Raw genomic sequence first — 20,987 nt, 5'->3', positions numbered from 1 at the left:
GAGGGCAGGAGGCGGCACGGAGGGCTGGGGGTGGCACGGAGGGCAGGGGCGGCACGGAGGGCAGGGGCGACACGGAGGGCAGGGGCGGCACGGAGGGCAGGGGCGGCATGGAAGGAGGCGGCATGGAGGGCATGGAGGGCTGGAGGGGCATGGAGGGCAGGAGGGGCATGGAGGGCAGGAGGTGGCATGGAGGGCAGGAGGCGGCAGGGGGTGGCATGGAGGGGAGGGGGTGCAGGGAAGGAGGAGGCATGGAGGGCAGGAGGCGGCATGGAGGGCAGGAGGTGGCATGGAGGGCAGGAGGCGGCAGGGGGTGGCATGGAGGGGAGGGGGTGCAGGGAAGGAGGAGGCATGGAGGGCAGGAGGCGGCATGGAGGGGAGGGGGTGCAGGGAAGGAGGTGGCATGGAGGGAAGGAGGCAGCATGGAGGGCAGGTGGTGCAGGGAAGGAGGCAGCATGGAGGGCAGGAGGCGGCATGGAGGGGAAGGGGTGCAGGGCAGGAGGTGGCATGGGGGGCAGGAGGTGGCATGGGGGGCAGGGGGTGCAGGGCAGGAGGCAGCATGGAGGGCAGGAGGCGGCATGGAGGGCTGGAGGCGGCACGGAGGGCAGGGGGCGGCACGGAGGGCAGGGGGCGGCACGGAGGGCAGGGGGCGGCACGGAGGGCAGGGGTGCAGGGCAGGAGGCGGCATGGAGAGCTGGGGGTGCAGGGCAGGAGGCGGCACGGAGGGCTGGAGGGGGTGCAGGGCAGGAGGCGGCACGGAGGGCTGGAGGCGGCACGGAGGGCTGGAGGCGGCACAGAGGGCTGGAGGCGGCACAGAGGGCTGGAGGCGGCACAGAGGGCAGGAGGCGGCACAGAGGGCAGGAGGCGGCACAGAGGGCAGGAGGCGGCACAGAGGGCAGGAGGCGGCACAGAGGGCAGGAGGCGGCACAGAGGGCAGGAGGCGGCACAGAGGGCAGGAGGCGGCACAGAGGGCAGGAGGCGGCACAGAGGGCAGGAGGCGGCACAGAGGGCAGGAGGCGGCACAGAGGGCAGGAGGCGGCACAGAGGGCAGGAGGCGGCACAGAGGGCAGGAGGCGGCACAGAGGGCTGGGGGCGGCACGGAGGGCTGGGGGCGGCACGGAGGGCTGGGGGCGGCACGGAGGGCAGGGGGCGGCATGGAGGGCAGGGGGCGGCACGGAGGGCAGGGGGCGGCACGGAGGGCAGGGGGCGGCACGGAGGGCTGGGGGCGGCACGGAGGGCTGGGAGGGGCACGGAGGGCTGGGAGGGGCACGGAGGGCTGGGGCGGCATGGAAGGGGGCATGGAGGGCAGGCAGTGCAGGGAAGGAGGCGGCATGGAGGGCAGGCAGTGGCATGGAGGGCAGGAGGGGCATGGAGGGCAGAGAAGGAGGTGGCATGGAGGGCAGGCAGGCATGAAGGGCAGGGGGTGCAGGGAAGGAGGTGGCATGGAGGGCAGGGGGCGGCATGGAGGGCAGGAGGCGGCATGGAGGGCAGGAGGCGGCATGGAGGGCAGGAGGCGGCAGGGGGTGGCATGGAGGGGAGGGGGTGCAGGGAAGGAGGAGGCATGGAGGGAAGGAGGAGGCATGGAGGGCAGGAGGCGGCATGGAGGGCAGAAGGCGGCAGGGGGTGGCATGGAGGGGGTGCAGGGAAGGAGGAGGCATGGAGGGCAGGAGGCGGCACGGAGGGCAGGGGGTGCAGGGCAGGAGGCGACATGGAGGGCTGGGGGTGCAGGGCAGGAGGCGGCATGGAGGGCAGGAGGCGGCATGGAGGGCAGGAGGCGGCACGGAGGGCTGGGGGCGGCACGGAGGGCTGGGGGCGGCACGGAGGGCTGGGGGCGGCACGGAGGGCAGGAGGGGCATGGAGGGCAGAGAAGGAGGTGGCATGGAGGGCAGGCAGGGCATGAAGGGCAGGGGGTGCAGGGAAGGAGGTGGCATGGAGGGCAGGGGGCGGCATGGAGGGCTGGAGGTGGCATGGAGGGCAGGGGGTGCAGGGAAGGAGGTGGCATGGAGGGCAGGAGGTGGCATGGAGGGCAGGAGGTGCAGGGAAGGAGGCGGCATGGAGGGCAGGAGGTGCAGGGAAGGAGGTGGCATGGAGGGCAGGCAGGGCATGAAGGGCAGGGGGTACAGGGAAGGAGGTGGCATGGAGGGCAGGGGGCAGCATGGAGGGCAGGAGGTGGCATGGAGGGCAGGAGGGGCAGGAGGTGGCATGGAGGGCAGGCGGGGCATGAACGGCAGGGGGTGCAGGGAAGGATGCAGCATGGAGGGCAGGCAGTGCAGGGAAGGAGGCGGCATGGAGGGCAGGCAGTGCAGGGAAGGAGGTGGCATGGAGGGCAGGAGGCGGCATGGAGGGCAGGAGGCGGCATGGAGGGCAGGAGGCGGCAGGGGGTGGCATGGAGGGGAGGGGGTGCAGGGAAGGAGGCGGCATGGAGGGCAGGAGGCGGCATGGAGGGGAGGGGGTGCAGGGAAGGAGGTGGCATGGAGGGAAGGAGGCAGCATGGAGGGCAGGTGGTGCAGGGAAGGAGGCAGCATGGAGGGCAGGAGGCGGCATGGAGGGGAAGGGGTGCAGGGCAGGAGGTGGCATGGAGGGCAGGAGGTGGCATGGGGGGCAGGCGGGGCATGAAGGGCAGGGGTGCAGGGCAGGAGGGGCAGGGAGGGCAGGGGGTGCAGGGCAGGAGGCAGCATGGAGGGCAGGAGGCGGCATGGAGGGCTGGGGGCGGCACGGAGGGCTGGGGGCGGCACGGAGGGCTGGGGGCGGCACGGAGGGCTGGGGGCGGCACGGAGGGCTGGGGGCGGCACGGAGGGCAGGGGTGCAGGGCAGGAGGCGGCATGGAGAGCTGGGGGTGCAGGGCAGGAGGCGGCACGGAGGGCTGGAGGCGGCACGGAGGGCAGGAGGCGGCACGGAGGGCAGGAGGCGGCACGGAGGGCAGGAGGCGGCACGGAGGGCTGGGAGGGGCACGGAGGGCTGGGAGGGGCACGGAGGGCTGGGAGGGGCACGGAGGGCAGGGGGCGGCATGGAGGGCAGGAGGCGGCAGGGGGTGGCATGGAGGGGGTACAGGGAAGGAGGAGGCATGGAGGGGGTACAGGGAAGGAGGAGGCATGGAGGGCAGGAGGCGGCACGGAGGGCAGGGGGTGCAGGGCAGGAGGTGGCACGGAGGGCTGGGGGTGCAGGGCAGGGGGCAGCACAGAGGGCAGGGGGCGGCATGGAAGGGGGCATGGAGGGCAGGCAGTGCAGGGAAGGAGGCGGCATGGAGGGCAGGCAGTGCAGGGAAGGAGGTGGCATGGAGGGCAGGAGGCGGCATGGAGGGCAGGAGGCGGCATGGAGGGGAGGCGGCATGGAGGGCAGGAGGCGGCAGGGGGTGGCATGGAGGGGAGGGGGTGCAGGGAAGGAGGAGGCATGGAGGGCAGGAGGCGGCATGGAGGGGAGGGGGTGCAGGGAAGGAGGTGGCATGGAGGGAAGGAGGCAGCATGGAGGGCAGGTGGTGCAGGGAAGGAGGCAGCATGGAGGGCAGGAGGCGGCATGGAGGGGAAGGGGTGCAGGGCAGGAGGTGGCATGGAGGGCAGGAGGTGGCATGGGGGGCAGGCGGGGCATGAAGGGCAGGGGTGCAGGGCAGAAGGGGCAGGGAGGGCAGGGGGTGCAGGGCAGGAGGCGGCATGGAGGGCAGGAGGCGGCACGGAGGGCAGGAGGCGGCACGGAGGGCAGGAGGCGGCACGGAGGGCAGGGGGCGGCACGGAGGGCAGGGGGCGGCATGGAGGGCAGGGGTGCAGGGCAGGAGGCGGCATGGAGAGCTGGGGGTGCAGGGCTGGAGGCGGCACGGAGGGCAGGAGGCAGCACGGAGGGCAGGAGGCAGCACGGAGGGCTGGGGGGGCACGGAGGGCTGGGGGCGGCACGGAGGGCTGGGGGCGGCACGGAGGGCAGGAGGCAGCACGGAGGGCTGGGAGGGGCACGGAGGGCTGGGGCGGCATGGAAGGGGGCATGGAGGGCAGGCAGTGCAGGGAAGGAGGCGGCATGGAGGGCAGGCGGTGGCATGGAGGGCAGGAGGGGCATGGAGGGCAGAGAAGGAGGTGGCATGGAGGGCAGGCAGGCATGAAGGGCAGGGGGTGCAGGGAAGGAGGTGGCATGGAGGGCAGGGGGCGGCATGGAGGGCTGGAGGTGGCATGGAGGGCAGGGTGTGCAGGGAAGGAGGTGGCATGGAGGGCAGGAGGTGGCATGGAGGGCAGGAGGCGGCATGGAGGGCAGGGAAGGAGGTGGCATGGAGGGCAGGCATGGCATGAAGGGCAGGGGGTGCAGGGAAGGAGGTGGCATGGAGGGCAGGAGGCAGCACGGAGGGCTGGGAGGGGCAGGGCAGGAGGCGGCACGGAGGGCAGGGAAGGAGGTGGCATGGAGGGCAGGGGGTGCAGGGAAGGAGGTGGCATGGAGGGCAGGGGGCAGCATGGAGGGCAGGCAGGGCATGAAGGGCAGGAGGTGGCATGGAGGGCAGGCGGGGCATGAAGGGCAGGCGGGGCATGAAGGGCAGGCGGGGCATGAAGGGCAGGCAGTGCAGGGAAGGAGGCGGCATGGAGGGCAGGAGGTGGCATGGAGGGCAGGAGGCGGCATGGAGGGCAGGAGGCGGCATGGAGGGCAGGAGGCGGCAGGGGGTGGCATGGAGGGGAGGGGGTGCAGGGAAGGAGGAGGCATGGAGGGAAGGAGGAGGCATGGAGGGCAGGAGGCGGCATGGAGGGCAGGAGGCGGCATGGAGGGCAGGAGGCGGCAGGGGGTGCAGGGCAGGAGGCGGCACGGAGGGCAGGGGGTGCAGGGCAGGAGGCGGCATGGAGGGCTGGGGGTGCAGGGCAGGAGGCGGCATGGAGGGCAGGAGGCGGCACAGAGGGCTGGGGGCGGCACGGAGGGCTGGGGGCGGCACGGAGGGCAGGAGGGGCATGGAGGGCAGAGAAGGAGGTGGCATGGAGGGCAGGCAGGGCATGAAGGGCAGGGGGTGCAGGGAAGGAGGTGGCATGGAGGGCAGGGGCCGGCATGGAGGGCTGGAGGTGGCATGGAGGGCAGGGGGTGCAGGGAAGGAGGTGGCATGGAGGGCAGGAGGTGGCATGGAGGGCAGGAGGTGCAGGAAAGGAGGCGGCATGGAGGGCAGGAGGTGCAGGGAAGGAGGTGGCATGGAGGGCAGGCAGGGCATGAAGGGCAGGGGGTACAGGGAAGGAGGTGGCATGGAGGGCAGGGGGCAGCATGGAGGGCAGGAGGTGGCATGGAGGGCAGGAGGGGCAGGAGGTGGCATGGAGGGCAGGCGGGGCATGAAGGGCAGGGGGTGCAGGGAAGGATGCAGCATGGAGGGCAGGCAGTGCAGGGAAGGAGGCGGCATGGAGGGCAGGCAGTGCAGGGAAGGAGGTGGCATGGAGGGCAGGAGGCGGCATGGAGGGCAGGAGGCGGCATGGAGGGCAGGAGGCGGCATGGAGGGCAGGAGGCGGCAGGGGGTGGCATGGAGGGGAGGGGGTGCAGGGAAGGAGGAGGCATGGAGGGCAGGAGGCGGCATGGAGGGGAGGGGGTGCAGGGAAGGAGGTGGCATGGAGGGAAGGAGGCAGCATGGAGGGCAGGTGGTGCAGGGAAGGAGGCAGCATGGAGGGCAGGAGGCGGCATGGAGGGGAAGGGGTGCAGGGCAGGAGGTGGCATGGAGGGCAGGAGGTGGCATGGGGGGCAGGCGGGGCATGAAGGGCAGGGGTGCAGGGCAGGAGGGGCAGGGAGGGCAGGGGGTGCAGGGCAGGAGGCAGCATGGAGGGCAGGAGGCGGCATGGAGGGCTGGGGGTGCAGGGCAGGAGGCGGCACGGAGGGCTGGAGGCGGCACGGAGGGCTGGAGGCGGCACGTAGGGCAGGAGGCGGCACGGTGGGCTGGGAGGGGCACGGAGGGCTGGGAGGGGCACGGAGGGCAGGGGGCGGCACGGAGGGCAGGGGGCGGCATGGAGGGCAGGAGGCGGCAGGGGGTGGCATGGAGGGGGTACAGGGAAGGAGGAGGCATGGAGGGGGTACAGGGAAGGAGGAGGCATGGAGGGCAGGAGGCGGCACGGAGGGCAGGGGGTGCAGGGCAGGAGGTGGCACGGAGGGCTGGGGGTGCAGGGCAGGGGGCAGCACAGAGGGCAGGGGGCGGCATGGAAGGGGGCATGGAGGGCAGGCAGTGCAGGGAAGGAGGCGGCATGGAGGGCAGGCGGTGGCATGGAGGGCAGGAGGGGCATGGAGGGCAGAGAAGGAGGTGGCATGGAGGGCAGGGGGCGGCATGGAGGGCTGGAGGTGGCATGGAGGGCAGGGGGTGCAGGGAAGGAGGTGGCATGGAGGGCAGGAGGTGGCATGGAGGGCAGGAGGTGCAGGGAAGGAGGCGGCATGGAGGGCAGGGAAGGAGGCGGCATGGAGGGCAGGCATGGCATGAAGGGCAGGGGGTGCAGGGAAGGAGGTGGCATGGAGGGCAGGGGGCAGCATGGAGGGCAGGCAGGGCATGAAGGGCAGGAGGTGGCATGGAGGGCAGGCGGGGCATGAAGGGCAGGCAGTGCAGGGAAGGAGGCGGCATGGAGGGCAGGAGGCGGCATGGAGGGCAGGAGGCGGCAGGGGGTGGCATGGAGGGGAGGCATGGAGGGCAGGAGGCGGCATGGAGGGCAGGAGGCGGCATGGAGGGCAGGAGGCGGCACGGAGGGCAGGGGGTGCAGGGCAGGAGGCGGCACGGAGGGCTGGGGGTGCAGGGCAGGAGGCGGCACAGAGGGCAGGGGGCGGCACAGAGGGCAGGGGGCGGCACAGAGGGCAGGGGGCGGCACAGAGGGCAGGGGGCGGCACAGAGGGCGGCACAGAGGGCAGGGGGCGGCACAGAGGGCAGGGGGCGGCACAGAGGGCAGGGGGCGGCACAGAGGGCAGGGGGCGGCACAGAGGGCAGGGGGCGGCACAGAGGGCTGGGGGCGGCACAGAGGGCTGGGGGCGGCACAGAGGGAGGGGGTACAGGGAAGGAGGAGGCATGGAGGGGGTACAGGGAAGGAGGAGGCATGGAGGGCAGGAGGCGGCACGGAGGGCAGGGGGTGCAGGGAAGGAGGTGGCACGGAGGGCTGGGGGTGCAGGGCAGGAGGCGGCACGGAGGGCAGGAGGCGGCACGGAGGGCTGGGGGTGGCACGGAGGGCAGGGGCGGCACGGAGGGCAGGGGCGACACGGAGGGCAGGGGCGGCACGGAGGGCAGGGGCGGCATGGAAGGAGGCGGCATGGAGGGCATGGAGGGCTGGAGGGGCATGGAGGGCAGGAGGGGCATGGAGGGCAGGAGGGGCATGGAGGGCAGAGAAGGAGGTGGCATGGAGGACAGGCAGGGCATGAAGGGCAGGGGGTGCAGGGAAGGAGGTGGCATGGAGGGCAGGGGGCGGCATGGAAGGCTGGAGGTGGCATGGAGGGCAGGGGGCGGCATAGAAGGAGGTGGCATGGAGGGCAGGAGGTGGCATGGAGGGCAGGAGGTGCAGGGAAGGAGGTGGCATGGAGGGCAGGCAGGGCATGAAGGGCAGGGGGTGCAGGGAAGGAGGTGGCATGGAGGGCAGGGGGCAGCATGGAGGGCAGGAGGTGGCATGGAGGGCAGGAGGGGCAGGAGGTGGCATGGAGGGCAGGCGGGGCATGAAGGGCAGGGGGTGCAGGGAAGGATGCAGCATGGAGGGCAGGCAGTGCAGGGAAGGAGGCGGCATGGAGGGCAGGCAGTGCAGGGCAGGAGGTGGCATGGAGGGCAGGAGGCGGCATGGAGGGCAGGAGGCGGCATGGAGGGCAGGAGGCGGCAGGGGGTGGCATGGAGGGGAGGGGGTGCAGGGAAGGAGGAGGCATGGAGGGCAGGAGGCGGCATGGAGGGGAGGGGGTGCAGGGAAGGAGGTGGCATGGAGGGAAGGAGGCAGCATGGAGGGCAGGTGGTGCAGGGAAGGAGGCAGCATGGAGGGCAGGAGGCGGCATGGAGGGGAGGGGGTGCAGGGAAGGAGGTGGCATGGAGGGCAGGCGGTGGCATGGGGGGCAGGCGGGGCATGAAGGGCAGGAGGTGGCATGAAGGGCAGGAGGTGGCATGAAGGGCAGGGGTGCAGGGCAGGAGGAGCATGGAGGGCAGGGGGTGCAGGGCAGGAGGCAGCATGGAGGGCAGGAGGCGGCATGGAGGGCAGGAGGCAAGCGAGGGCAAGGGGTGCAGGGCAGGAGGCGGCATGGAGTGCAGGGCAGGAGGCGGCATGGCGGGAAAGGGGGACAGGGCAGGAGGCATGCAAGGAGGGCAAGGGGTGCAGGGCAGGAGGTGGCATGGACGGCAAGGGGTGCAGGGCAGGAGGGGCATGGAGGGCTGGAGGTGGCATGGAGGGCAGGGGGTGCAGGGAAGGAGGTGGCATGGGGGGCAGCAGGTGGCATGGAGGGCAGGAGGCGGCATGGAGGGCAGGCAGGGCATGAAGGGCAGGGGGTGCAGGGAAGGTGGCGGCATGGAGGGCAGGGGCGGCATGGAGGGCAGGCAGGGCAGGAGGTGGCATGGAGGGCAGGCGGGGCATGAAGGGCAGGGGGTGCAGGGAGGGCAGGCGGTGCAGGGAGGGAGGCAGCATGGAGGGCAGGCAGTGCAGGGAAGGAGGCGGCATGGAGGGCAGGCAGTGCAGGGAAGGAGGCGGCATGGAGGGCAGGAGGCGGCATGGAGGGCAGGAGGTGGCATGGAGGGCAGGAGGCGGCATGGAGGGCATGAAGGGCAGGGGGTGGCATGAAGGGCAGGGGGTGCAGGGAAGGAGGCATGGAGGGCAGGAGGCAGCATGGAGGGCAGGGGGTGCAGGGAAGGAGGTGGCATGGAGGGCAGGAGGCAGCATGGAGGGCAGGAGGCGGCATGGAGGGCAGGAGGTGGCATGGAGGGGAGGGGGTGCAGGGAAGGAGGCAGCATGGAGGGCAGGAGGTGGCATGAAGGGCAGGAGGCAAGCGAGGGCAAGGGGTGCAGGGCAGGAGGCGGCATGGCGGGCAAGGGGGGCAGGGCAGGAGGCGGCAGGAGGCGGCACGTGGGGCAGGGGGGTGCAGATATTACCATTCATCCATTGGCAACACCTCACATTCTGTTCACGGAACTGGGGAATAAATAAAGTGAAACGTGCAGAAGAGCTGTTGCTCATCAGAGTGTGGGGCGTGCGGCCGCCTCTCACCTGCTATTCCGCAGCATTTGCGCAGGATTTCCCATTAGGAAGCGCAGCGTTGGCTCCGTGCGGGGCTCCCGGGGAGGAGGACGCCCTCCCCCTAAAAGCTTCGGGCAAATGAGGGGCTCCGCGCACCGAAGGGAGGAAACACCGACCCGCGCATGCGCAGACGGGCGGCTGGGAGAGCAAGTGACGCATGCTCAGTCCAGAACTACCGAGAAGCGCATGCGCACAAAGGGGATTACATACACCGATAGACACGCTTGCGCGGTGAGAAAACTTAACTCTGCGGCTGCGTAGAAACGGGATACTGCCCACAGTGAGCGACACATGCGCAGTGAGAAAAAACTAATACTCGTCACATCGAGGGACTGGCAAACCCCACCCCTCGCCTTTTAACACATGCGCACTGAGATCCGATGGACATTTGCTGTGACACCGACACATGCGCAGTGAGATCTTATCAACGCATGCGCAGTGAGAAAACAGGTCAATAACACTGCAGAACTCGTAGAAAACGATAGTGTAGCTTTACTTCATTGTTATTAATCTTTATTGTGTTTTAGTCCAAATATGACTTTTCACAAAGCAAAAAATTAATCATACAGAAAAAAATTAAAACACAAGTAATTTAAAAACAATAAAATAAAAAATTGTCCAATATGTAATATCCGCTCCCTCTGTTTATCATGTTTGTGAGGGAGAGTTTTGTATCTAGCTTTTAATATATAAGGGTTGTGTTACTCTTACTAATATCATGCGCCTTTGTCGTATCGTTGTAAGAAAAGATAAATCAATGCTTCTTATACTCCAAGTTAAGACATTGATTTTTTATTACTCCTTTGGTTCCTTAGAAAAATGCCCTATATGATTACACGTGTTTCGACATTCTATGTCTTTTTCAAATCAGGGCTAGTTACACATTACATAACAAAAAATTACCATTTTTATAAATCCAAAAATGCACCCAATCAAAAATTAAACAACATTAATGAATGGCCATTTTGAGGGAGGGGATAAGGTGGGATTGTTAGGAATGAGAAAAACGTTTTTCAAAATGGAGAAACAGAAATATTTGACAAAACACAATGAGAAAGAAAATTATTGTTAGAAATTGATTGATAAAGGATCGCTTCATAATTATTTTGTGTGTTCATCATTGAGTGTGTCGCTCACTCTTATTTCTTACCTAATCTGTTTCATTCAAATTTCATAAGTTGAATGCTTAATTTCAATGGTCATGGGTTAAATCCCTAAAATATAAACATCATAAGGCTCATTAGTGAGTTTATTTACCCCGCAACATATCAAATCACTTCAAATACTAAATGGGGCTATCCCTTCCGTTATTTTCTCAGCGGAGAGCGTGAGTATCAGTGCCATTAACCATGTTTAACTGTATGATCATTGTAATGCCTCTTGGCATCTCTCACTAATATGACTAGATCCAAAGAGTATTGCCACGTGGTCGCCACGTGTGGTTGGACCGTATAAACAGGACCCCCATTTCAGAGCCCCCTCAGCACGCTTACCTGCTCCTTGCGAGTGTATTCCATTTCTAAGAGTCCCCGTGCATTCTGCATCTAGGTACTGATATTATTGTCAGCTTAGTAACGGTACCGCTAAGTCCTACTACTATGTTTGTTACTTTCGTCCTGATTCTTGCACAATACGATCAAAAAATCAATTGTTGTTTTGACGCAAGTTAAAATACTGCTTTTATGTATATCAGTTATAATTTACTAATCCAAGACGGAGTTTTAAACAAAAAAAATTTTTTTCCGATAATTTACCAATAAATCACATTTCTTGATAGTCCCTGGTCCAGCACTGATTAAAATTTATCAATAAGGTAATTTTGTCTCTAAGGTGCAATATACATAACTAGGCTATAGTCGAAAAACTGTTCCGATCGTGTCCCTGACAGTCCTTTTTCTATTTTTAAACCCGCGGCCATATTTTGGGAAAATTTCAATTTTGACTTATGGAGATCACGTTCTCCTTGTTTGTTACACTTATTATTACATTGGTTTATGTCCCTAAACATCAATGGCTTATTCTAAGTTAGTTATGTGTGTTAGAATTTACTTATATGTACCTTTGTATATAGAAAACTAATTCCGGAAAGCTTTGTTTTTAGACAGAGCTGTCCCAATTTCTTAACATGCCATTCCAGCATTGCCCTCTAGTTGTTAATTGAAGTTTCTGAACCTGGTGTATAAAATAATATTATATGCCTATTCGACCCTTTCCAAATGGTGTTACCCCGGAGAAAAAGATATGAATTATTATATACACATACAACAAGTACTGGAAACAACTATTTTTAAAATCACGTTATATTGAACTCGGTTAACCATTATTGTCTTTATTTAGAGGAATGAGGACATCTCATGTTCTGAATTTAAACCTCTTTCCACTGAACGAAATTTACAAATTAATTTTGCTTCCTCTTGCCTCAATTTAATTTCAAGGTTTCCTCCTCTTGGTCCCATAGTCACTTTTCTGAGTCCAATAAATTTTAGATGTTTCTTATCAATTAGTTGATGTTTTTGTTGCCAATGTTGAGCTAAAGGTAAGTTGGTATCCTGGCTACCAATACTTGAGATGTGTTCCCTTATTCTTATCCTAAGTTCCCTGATGGTGCTCCCTATATATATATCTTCACATTGACAAATAATAGCATAAACCACAAACTTACTTCTGCAATTAATCTGATCAACAATTTTATGTGATATACCATATTTGTCCTTGAAAGTCACCGTGTTATTTTGAGTATATTTACACATTGTGCATGTTCCACATTTCCGAAATCCTGTTGTTGGTGGCGGAAGCCACGTCAATAAGGTTTCTTTCTCTTCTGGAAGGAGTGAAGGGCTTAAAATGTTTTTGATAGTTTTGGCCCGTCTGTACGTCAACGTAGGTGTGTCATTGATATATTTCCGAACATTTTCATCTAGTTGCAAAAGATGCCAATTCTTCCTTAAAATCTTTCTCAATATTTTATTATTTGCACAGTAGTTCGTGATGAAGCTTATCTCTTGTCTATCATCTTGAGTAGTTTTTGTCGTCTTTAAGGTGCTTGCTCTATCAATTTTGAAAGCCTTTTCTTTAGCTTGAGCTATGGTGTTGTTCCTATATCCTCTTAATTGGAATCTCCTTGTGAGTAGTTTACACTCTTCTTCAAATTTCTCCTGTTCAGAACAATTCCTCCTCGCCCTAATGAATTCTCCTTTAGGTATATTTTTTATCACAGAATTAGCATGACAACTGGTAGAGAATAAGGTGGAGTTTGCTTCAGTATTTTTCCTGAAGGTTTTGGTTTTGAGACGGTCGTCTTCTACATAAATGTTCAGATCTAAAAAGTTGATTTCCTTAGTACTATCAGTTCCTGTAAATTCTATCCCCATAGTGTTCTTATTTGCTCTTTTTCTGAAGTCTTCCAGGGATCCCTCCTGCCCTTTCCAGATAATAAGTACATCATCTATGTACCGTGTCCAAAGTATAACATTAGCTTCATATTCTTTGTCCATGTAGATATGTTTATCTTCATACATCGCCATGGTTAAGTTGGCAAGGGCAGGTGCATATTTGATGCCCATTGCCACTCCTTGTGTTTGTTTGAAAAATTGGCCATCAAAGATGAATATATTATTCTGTAATGTCAATAGGAGCATTTCTTTCAACATATTTACTGCTTGATAGCTAGATGCAGTTTCCTTTGAAAATGTATAGTCTATGGTTTCTATTGCAGTATCGTGTCTGATTGATGTATATAAGGACCGTACGTCCCAAGTTGCCAAACGATAGCCTTGTTGCCATTCTATCCCTGCTAATTTATTAATCGTTTCGGTTGTATCTCTCAGGTAAGATTTGGTTTTAGTAGCCAACGGTCTTAGAATATTGTCGATATACTGTGCCATGTTCATGGTTACCCAACCTATTCCACTCAGGATGGGTCTTCCTTCTGGAATTCTGGTGTATTCTTTATGTATTTTGGGTAAAAAGTATATTATTGGTAGTGTTGGTTGTTTCATTTCCAAAAAGAACTTTTCATCATCTGTAACTAATCCTTGTCTGTGCCAGGTTTTAATTGCATCTTGTATTTCCGTAAGTATCTCCAATTTAGGATTAGAATTTAGTTTGATGTAACAATTAGGTATATTCAAATGTGTCATTGCCATCTCCACATAATCTTCTCTATTCATAACCACTATTTTCCCTCCTTTGTCGGCACCTTTAATGACCAAATTATGATCTTTTTTAAGTCGGTATAATGCTTGTCTTTCCATCTTTGTCAAATTATCAAATTGATGTTTCAATTTAGATCTGTTTAGAATTTGAGCATCATTATAGTCATTTAAATCCTTTGTAACTGTTTTATAAAAAGTGTCCACTAGGTTTTCTGGCATGAACTGTGGCGTGAACTTAGATTTAGGTTTAAGTGCCCTAGTGGAAAGGGTGGTTTGTTGTATCTGGAGTTCATGTAATGTCTCATGAATCGGTCTTTCTTCTATTTCTTGTAAAGATCTCAGTAAGTTTATATTGACCAGTTCTTCAATAGTTATCTCACTTTCCTGTATCCGTAGTTCTTTAGGTTGATGCACCTTAATTTGTGTGTCAAATATTTTTTTAATTTCAACTTTCTCACAAATTTAAATAAATCTATGTGAACTTCTGCATTGTTAAAGTTTGTGGTTGGTGCAAATGTAAACCCTTTGTTGAGTAATGATATCTCTTCTGGTTTAAGATGATGTTTGGATATATTTAACACCAGGGGCCTCATTACGACCCAGGCGGTAAGTTACCGCCTGGGCCGTGACTTTACCACCATGGCGTAAACTATGTTTACGCCATGGTGGTTGGCGGACTTACCGCCCCATTCCGACCTTGGCGGGGCGGTAAGTCCCCAATCCCCATTTACCCTTCCCCATTCCCATTTTTGCCCCATAGGGCATAATGGGAGTGGGGAAGGCGTTAATTACGCCACCGTAAATTACGGTGGCGTAATTAACTCCATGGTCCCTTAGCGCCATGGATTTTAACACCTGCTAAAAGCAGGTGTTAAAAGCTCCATGGCGCTAAGGGACCTCGTACTCAGGCGGTAAGGGTCGGCGCTGTTTACGGCGCCGTAAACCCCTTACCGCCTGAGTTGTAATGAGGCCCCAGGTCTTTCACTTGTTCCTTTTCAGTGCTTCTCTGGCACTTGCTCTTGTTAATCTTCTGTAATCTTCTGACCCCTCTGGGTTTCCTATGTCTGTTGCTGCCACGTTTTCCCCTCCTCTTATAGGCGGTTGTATTTCGGTTGCCTGTTGTGGTAATAAAAAACTTACTTGTTTTTGATTCCGGTAAGTAAGTCTATTTCCCTTCTTGTATCTTCGAATTTGGTTCAAAAAACCTTGTCCTTCTTGGATCTCTATGGTATTCGTTGTGTCTTTTTCTTGGTCTCCTTCTGAATCTGCATCCGAACTACCTGGGGAAGTATTGGGTGTACTCCCTTTTGAACTAGGTTTACTTAATTGTTTGTATTTGTCTTGGAAAGTGTAAACCTTATCATCTTCATAATCCCTATTATCTCGAAAAAAATTTCTCATTTTTCTTAGCTTAATTTCATCTTGATATTCCTTCAAAATTTCAAACATTTTTTGATAATTTTTCTCTTTAGTCGCTTCTAGTGCTTTCGCTTCTTGTATTTCCTTCTTAACTTCTTCAATTTGAATTGTTATCCGTTTATGCTCCCTAGAGGCATGTTCTGTTAGAAGCTCTAACATCATGTTGGAACTTTGATTCAGATTCCGTTCCCAAGATTCTGCTAGGTCCTTATCATCATCTTTTGTAAAGTCAGGGAAGATCAATATTCTTAATCCTCTCGGGATCTGTTTCTTCGTGATATAATTTTTTAGAGATTTGATTTCCCAAAATTTATCTACTTCTTTTTTTGATAGCCTCTCCAATTTCACAAATTTATACCTTAAGTCTTCTTTCTGTTTCGGTAGATTCGATGCAAATGCATGTGCGTTGCTGCCTTTTGGGGCAAATAAGTTTAAGGCATCCTCTTCTCTGTTTTCTAAATATTCTGCCATCCTTGGCTAATCTTTCTTGGATTTCTTTTTAGGGCTGCAAAGTCCCAAATACCCTTCAGAAAAATTCTTAAAAATGTGGGGAGCCTTTTTTATAGGGTACCTCCTCAATTGGACCTCAGCGCCCTTTTGATAATAGTTTATTGTTCACCAATTACGGTCGCATGCCTAGGTAACAACGGAGTCTTCCTGGCCCCCTTGCTCCGTTCGAAATTGTATATAAGGGTTGTGTTACTCTTACTAATATCATGCGCCTTTGTCGTATCGTTGTAAGAAAAGATAAATCAATGCTTCTTATACTCCAAGTTAAGACATTGATTTTTTATTACTCCTTTGGTTCCTTAGAAAAATGCCCTATATGATATATGTATCTAGCTTTGCCTGTACCTATTGCAAATGAGTGGCATGCTGTGGTAGAATGTAGAGCACGGAATGTTATCTTATGAGAGTGTTTGTCAGGTATGATATGATATACACAATGGGCCTCATTACGAGGCTTGCGCTCCCGTAATACCAGGCGTCCTTTCCGGGTCCCGCAAGGGGAAGAGGGAGGTAATAAAGGGCCATTCGTAATGTGCCCGTTATTACCTCCCTCCCCATTCCCATTGAGCCCTATGGGGCTACCTCCATTCTCGTAATGAGGCCCAATGTCTTTCAACACTTCAAGGCAAGGAAGGGAACAAGGAAAAATACAATGGGCCTCATTAAGAGGTTGGCGGTAAGGGATTACCGGTAGCTGTAAGGGCACCGGTACCGGTAATCCCCTATCGCCCTACTACGAGTTCCCTCAGCGGGTCCCGTCATTAACATGTGGTTCAGACCACACGGTAAATGAGGGACCCGCTGAGGGAAATCAGGGCAAACAACAGTACCGCTAATAGCGGTACCGTTATTTGCATCTTCCCCATTCCCAGAATGGGGAAGAGCCTTGGTGAATGGGGAATTACCGCCCTGCTCACCTCGGAATAGGGCGGTAATGCCCCCTTTCACCAAGGCGGTGCCGTTACGGGTCCGGCGTCGACCATGGCGCTAATAGCGCCATCGGTTAGCGCCGGACTCGTAATGAGGCCCAATGACATTCTTACAGGCCATGAACAGTAAGGATGTGAAATTAACTATCATACTCGGCCTGACATTTCAGATAGTGCAAGAGCTAAGACATAGGGGGTCATTACGACCTGGGTGGTAGCCATGGAGCTATTAGCTCCACGGCTGCCTCCCATTCCGTGTCGATGTCCAGTGTTGTTCAATGGGGACTTACCGGTGTAGTCCGACCTTGGCGGGACCGGTAAGTCCCCATTGAACAAGCCATTCCCCATTCCATTTGAGCCCCGTAGGGCTCAATGGGAATGGGGAGGGCGCTAATAACGGGCTCGCGACTTGCAAGCCCGTTATTAGCGCGCTGGTCCCTTAGCGGGACCCGTAAGGGACGTGTGGTTAGACCACACGTTCCTTACGTTCCCCGCTAAGGGACCTCGGAATAGGGCGGTAAGGGATTACCGGCACCGGTCTCCGTACCACCCAGCTCGTAATGACACCCATAGATAAGGAAGGGAGGGGGAGAGTGGGAAGGAAATGGAAACAGACAGGCGACTACTGTACTAGGCCAGACGACATTTCTGGTAGACCCGGAGAAAAACAAAAGGTGAGGGAGAGGGGTGCAGAAAGGGAGGGGAAGAACAAAACAAGCGACTATCGTACTAGGCCTGACGACATTTCAGATAGTGCTTGAGGGGGAGCGGGTCATGTAAGGGGAGGGGGGAGAGACAGACGCGGTTGCTATCATACTAGGTTCAGGGACAATTCTGATAGAGTAAGTGCATAGAAAAAAGTAAGGGGAGGAGATAGGAAAAGGGAGAAAGGAAGAGGAGGAGAGAACAGAGAGTAAGCAGTCAAAAGGATGGAGAAGCAAGAGGGGAGAGCGAATACAATTGCAAAAGTCAGTAGTAACACATAATGTTGCAAGCCAGGATACAAGATGAAGATGGGAACAGCATGATTCAGGGCCACCATGAGTACAAGAAGGTGGAAAGATGTAAGCCCTGAGAGAGGATGCGGTGGATGTCATCTGTCCCTATTACTTACTTGACTCAATGTTCTAGGCTTGATGTACCTGAAACTGAGTAAAGAAGTTAACAGTTCATCCAGAGAGGTCAGAGTCATTTGTGGCCAGGGGACCCAACTTAACAATTTGCAACAAGGGTGGTGGCTGTGCTGGGGGGAAAGCACCAAAGAGGGACATCCACCGCCCTCCAAATGCTAAGATCCTCTCAGGTAAGAAGCGCTGCAAGGGCAGTGAGGTCAAGCGAGGCCCAACCAGAGGCGCTGCAGAGGCAGTGGGGATAGAGAAGCCCAACTATGGATAAAGCGCTGCAAGGACAGTGGAGACAGAGAGGCCCACCCATTAATGGAGTGCTGCAAGGGCAGTGGGGACAGAGAGGCCCAACCATTAATGGAGCGCTGCAGAGACAGTGGCTGCAGAGGCAGTGGGAGAAGAGGTCCAGTGAGAGGTGCTGCAAGAGTCAATGAATAGGCGCTGCAGAGGCAGTGGGATCTGTGAGACTCATTGATCTAAGTGGCGCTGCAAGGTGCAGTGGAACGCTGTAAAGCACAGTAGGAACAGGAGGTCCAACCGTGTATGAGGCGCTGCGAGGACAGTGTGGACAGTGAAGAAGAGCGGCTTTAAAAGATGCAGATGGGTTGGGAGCCGTTGTGGAGCCCTAGAGGGGCTGGGAGCCTCTCACAGAGCAGCTGGGCATGTTGAGGCGACATTGGAGCAGCCTTAAAGAACATTGAGTGAAATAAGTAATAGGGAGAGATGACATCCACTGGCATCCTCCCTCAGGGCTCACATCTCTCCAACTGACCACTATGGAACACTCTCATAGGATAACATTCCCTGCTCAACATTCTACCACAGCATGCCACTCATTTGCAATAGGTGCAGGTAAAGCTAGATACAACATATCTTCCCCCTACCAAACACTACCAAACTTGCTGCTTCACCATTCTGAACAAATTCAGGACCCACCCGGCCATCCTGCCGTACTGCGCACACATACAGAACCCACCCGTCACAGTCATTTGTGGCCAGGGACCCAACTTAACAGGCAGGCACCTGTCCCCTTTCCTTTGTTGTGTTGTCGTGGGTTGCATCCCACGTAATTGTTGAGGGCGGGGCTACCGCCTTCACGCCAGTTTGAGATTGGAGATTGAAGAAGAAACACCAGTCATTGACGTCTCCTGTGCTTTAGTTGAATGCGACATCATGGTCTAAATATTTGTGGTGAATCCTCAAGAGCGGATTCAATATTGGCAACGAGGACACTGGAATATGTTAAGATAATTTGTGAATTCATCTTACAAGTTCTTGCCACCCCCATAGCTCTCAACCATTTGTGTTGCCAAAGCGGGTGAAATCACCCGATTTGGTTTTTGGCGGGTGAGACGCCCATTGGAATGAATGGGCGTGCAGGAGGCTTGGCGGGTGAGTCAGCCGTTTTAAAGGCGGGTGACACCCGCCAAAAGCGTGTGAGTTGAGAGCTATGCCCCCCGACCAAAATGTACTATGTTCATCTCATCCCTAAGGCTTAAAATCTCTCCAGATTTCGTTTAAACATTTTTCTATATCAAAGTCGATATAAAGCAGTTTGCGTGGCAAGTGATTTAGTATTTAGGCAGTAGTTCCATGCTTCGTAAATGCATAGCTCTCAACTCACCTGTTTTTGGTGGGTGTCACCCGCCTTGCAAGCAGCTGAATCACCCGCCAAGTCCCTCATGCGCCCATTCACTTCTATGGGCTCTCACCCTCCCTTGGTGACAGAAATGTTTGGGAGCTATGGTAAATGCGAACCAGCTTTCCCGAGGTACTCAATGCACCCCATGTAAGACATTCTGTAAAAACATGCTTGGCCGTCTCCGGTTTGTGAGACACTTCACATAACCGGCAGTACCGGGCCACTTTTGGTATTTTAAGCTGCGACCCCCTAATTGTCAATAGGGGTAATTGGTTTGTGCGTAGCTGCAGCATCAGCCTGGCGAACAGCTGGGTCAGCACATAACAATACATAGGGCAAATTGATGCACCACGGTAGGCACTTCCGGATAACACTTTAATTTAGATAGGTGCAAATAATGATTGTACCAACGCCAGCTGTCAAGCTTTTTATTAACAACTTTCTTTGTTAACTCATAACTCGTACTCTGCTCAAAGCTGGGGGTCCAGCCAATGGCCTCAAATAGTTCTATGTTCAACTCTTTAAAATATTTCCCTCTCAGGACTGATTCACTGTCATCATTTCCTCCCAACCCTGACAACAGAGGGCATGTGGGGAAAGTCAGAGACGTAATATACAGCTCTCTCTCTTTTAGCGAGATTAAGCCCAATTCAAGGAACTCCAAAGGGAAAGATGGGGACAGCCTCCCGATCCTGCACCAAGAAGTGCCCTACAATATGCTCAACCATTGGTAGTCTTTTATTGCAAGCGCTTCATGTCCATAAAACATTGTGGGGCAGAGGCACTGCTTATATAACGAAAGAATACCATCCAATGAATACCCACGTGTTCTTTAGCAAATATAAATGCTTGCAACATAAGGGGCCTCATTGCACGGTAGGCGGTAGCCATGGCGCTATCAGCGCCATGGCTACCCCCTTACCCTATTCTGGGTCCATGTTGCCAGGATGGGGACTTACCAGGTCATTCTGACCTTGGCGGGACTGGTAAGTCCCCATTCCGGGAACCATTTCCCATTCCCATTTGAGCCCCCATAGGGCTCAATGGGAATGGGGAAGGAGCTAATAACGGTACCGCAATTTGCGGTACCGTTATTAGCTCTGAGGTCCCTCAGCGGGTCCCATCAATAACTCCTGGTCAGACCATGCGTTAAGGACGGGACCTGCTGGGACCTCGTAGTAGGGCGCTAAGGGATTACCGGCACCGGTGACCTTACAGGTGCTGGTATTCCCTTAGCGTCTACCGTGTAATGAGGCCCAAGGTGTTTTGCTTTCCTGGATTTTATTTCAATTATGTGTCTTTCATTTTATACTGTACTCAACTCTAAACCCAAGTAAGAATAATGGACTGCATTATCCAGGGGGCACAGCACGGTATTCATTTCTAGCCTGTTGATTTTCTTGCTTTTATTTATATTTCTTGTGCATTTGTAAGGCGCTTATACATCAAGTAAATTGTGTTTGAAAGCGCCCACAGGGCAACGGGGAGGGAACATAGGAATGAAAGGCAAATATAATAACAATGAAGAGAAAGAATGAGCCGGACCTACTAGGCCTTGTGATTATTCAGGATGTGCACATCAAAATAGAGAGAAGGGACCAAGGAGGGGGGTAAGTGCTAGGAGTTCCACGGAGGGAAGTGCTAGGGAGTAAGTTGCAAGCCGCTGTTAAATGCCTGGCAGAGATCACTTGGTAAGAGTGTTCAACTGCCAATACAGTAAGTGCAGGCCTTTGAGGTGGCACAGGTCAGTGGGCGCCCAAAGGCAAGTGCTGGGAGTGGTCAGAGGCTGAAGGCGATTGAGGTGGGTTGAGGACCCAGAAGGACACGTAAGGGCCCAGGTCACAAATCTCAGCGACTGTGGGGTACAGCAACGGAGGGAGAGGGGTAAGGAGAAGGTGAGAATGAAAGTCTTGTCGAGCTTCCTGAATTTGAGGAGATCCAGCTCAAGACTGAGAGGAAGGGGGAGGCTGTTCCAGAGGAGGGATCCAGCCGAGGAAAGAGATCAACCACCAGCTCGCTGTTTAGAGAGGCACTTGACACACAGAGAGTTGGCC

The 20,987-nt window shown here is 56.0% G+C and overlaps 1 protein-coding gene across 1 annotated transcript in view; it reads right to left on the bottom strand.

Moving 5' to 3' along the window:
* Positions 1-9,284, bottom strand: part of LOC138511117 (zinc finger protein 271-like) — a 129,072-nt gene extending 119,788 nt beyond the window's left edge. Inside the window, exon 1 of the mRNA XM_069626600.1 lies at positions 9,126-9,284. The gene's annotated coding sequence lies outside the window, so the exon portion shown is untranslated. The remainder of the gene's footprint in view (positions 1-9,125) is intronic.
* Positions 9,285-20,987: the final 11,703 nt, after the last annotated feature.

This window comes from Ambystoma mexicanum, chromosome 6p, assembly GCF_040938575.1.
Source record: "Ambystoma mexicanum isolate Mex_15411 chromosome 6p, UKY_AmexF1_1, whole genome shotgun sequence".
Lineage (NCBI taxonomy): Eukaryota > Metazoa > Chordata > Amphibia > Caudata > Ambystomatidae > Ambystoma > Ambystoma mexicanum.
The sequence above is the reverse complement of the archived record's forward strand: the minus strand, read 5'-3'. Positions and strand labels throughout refer to the sequence as shown.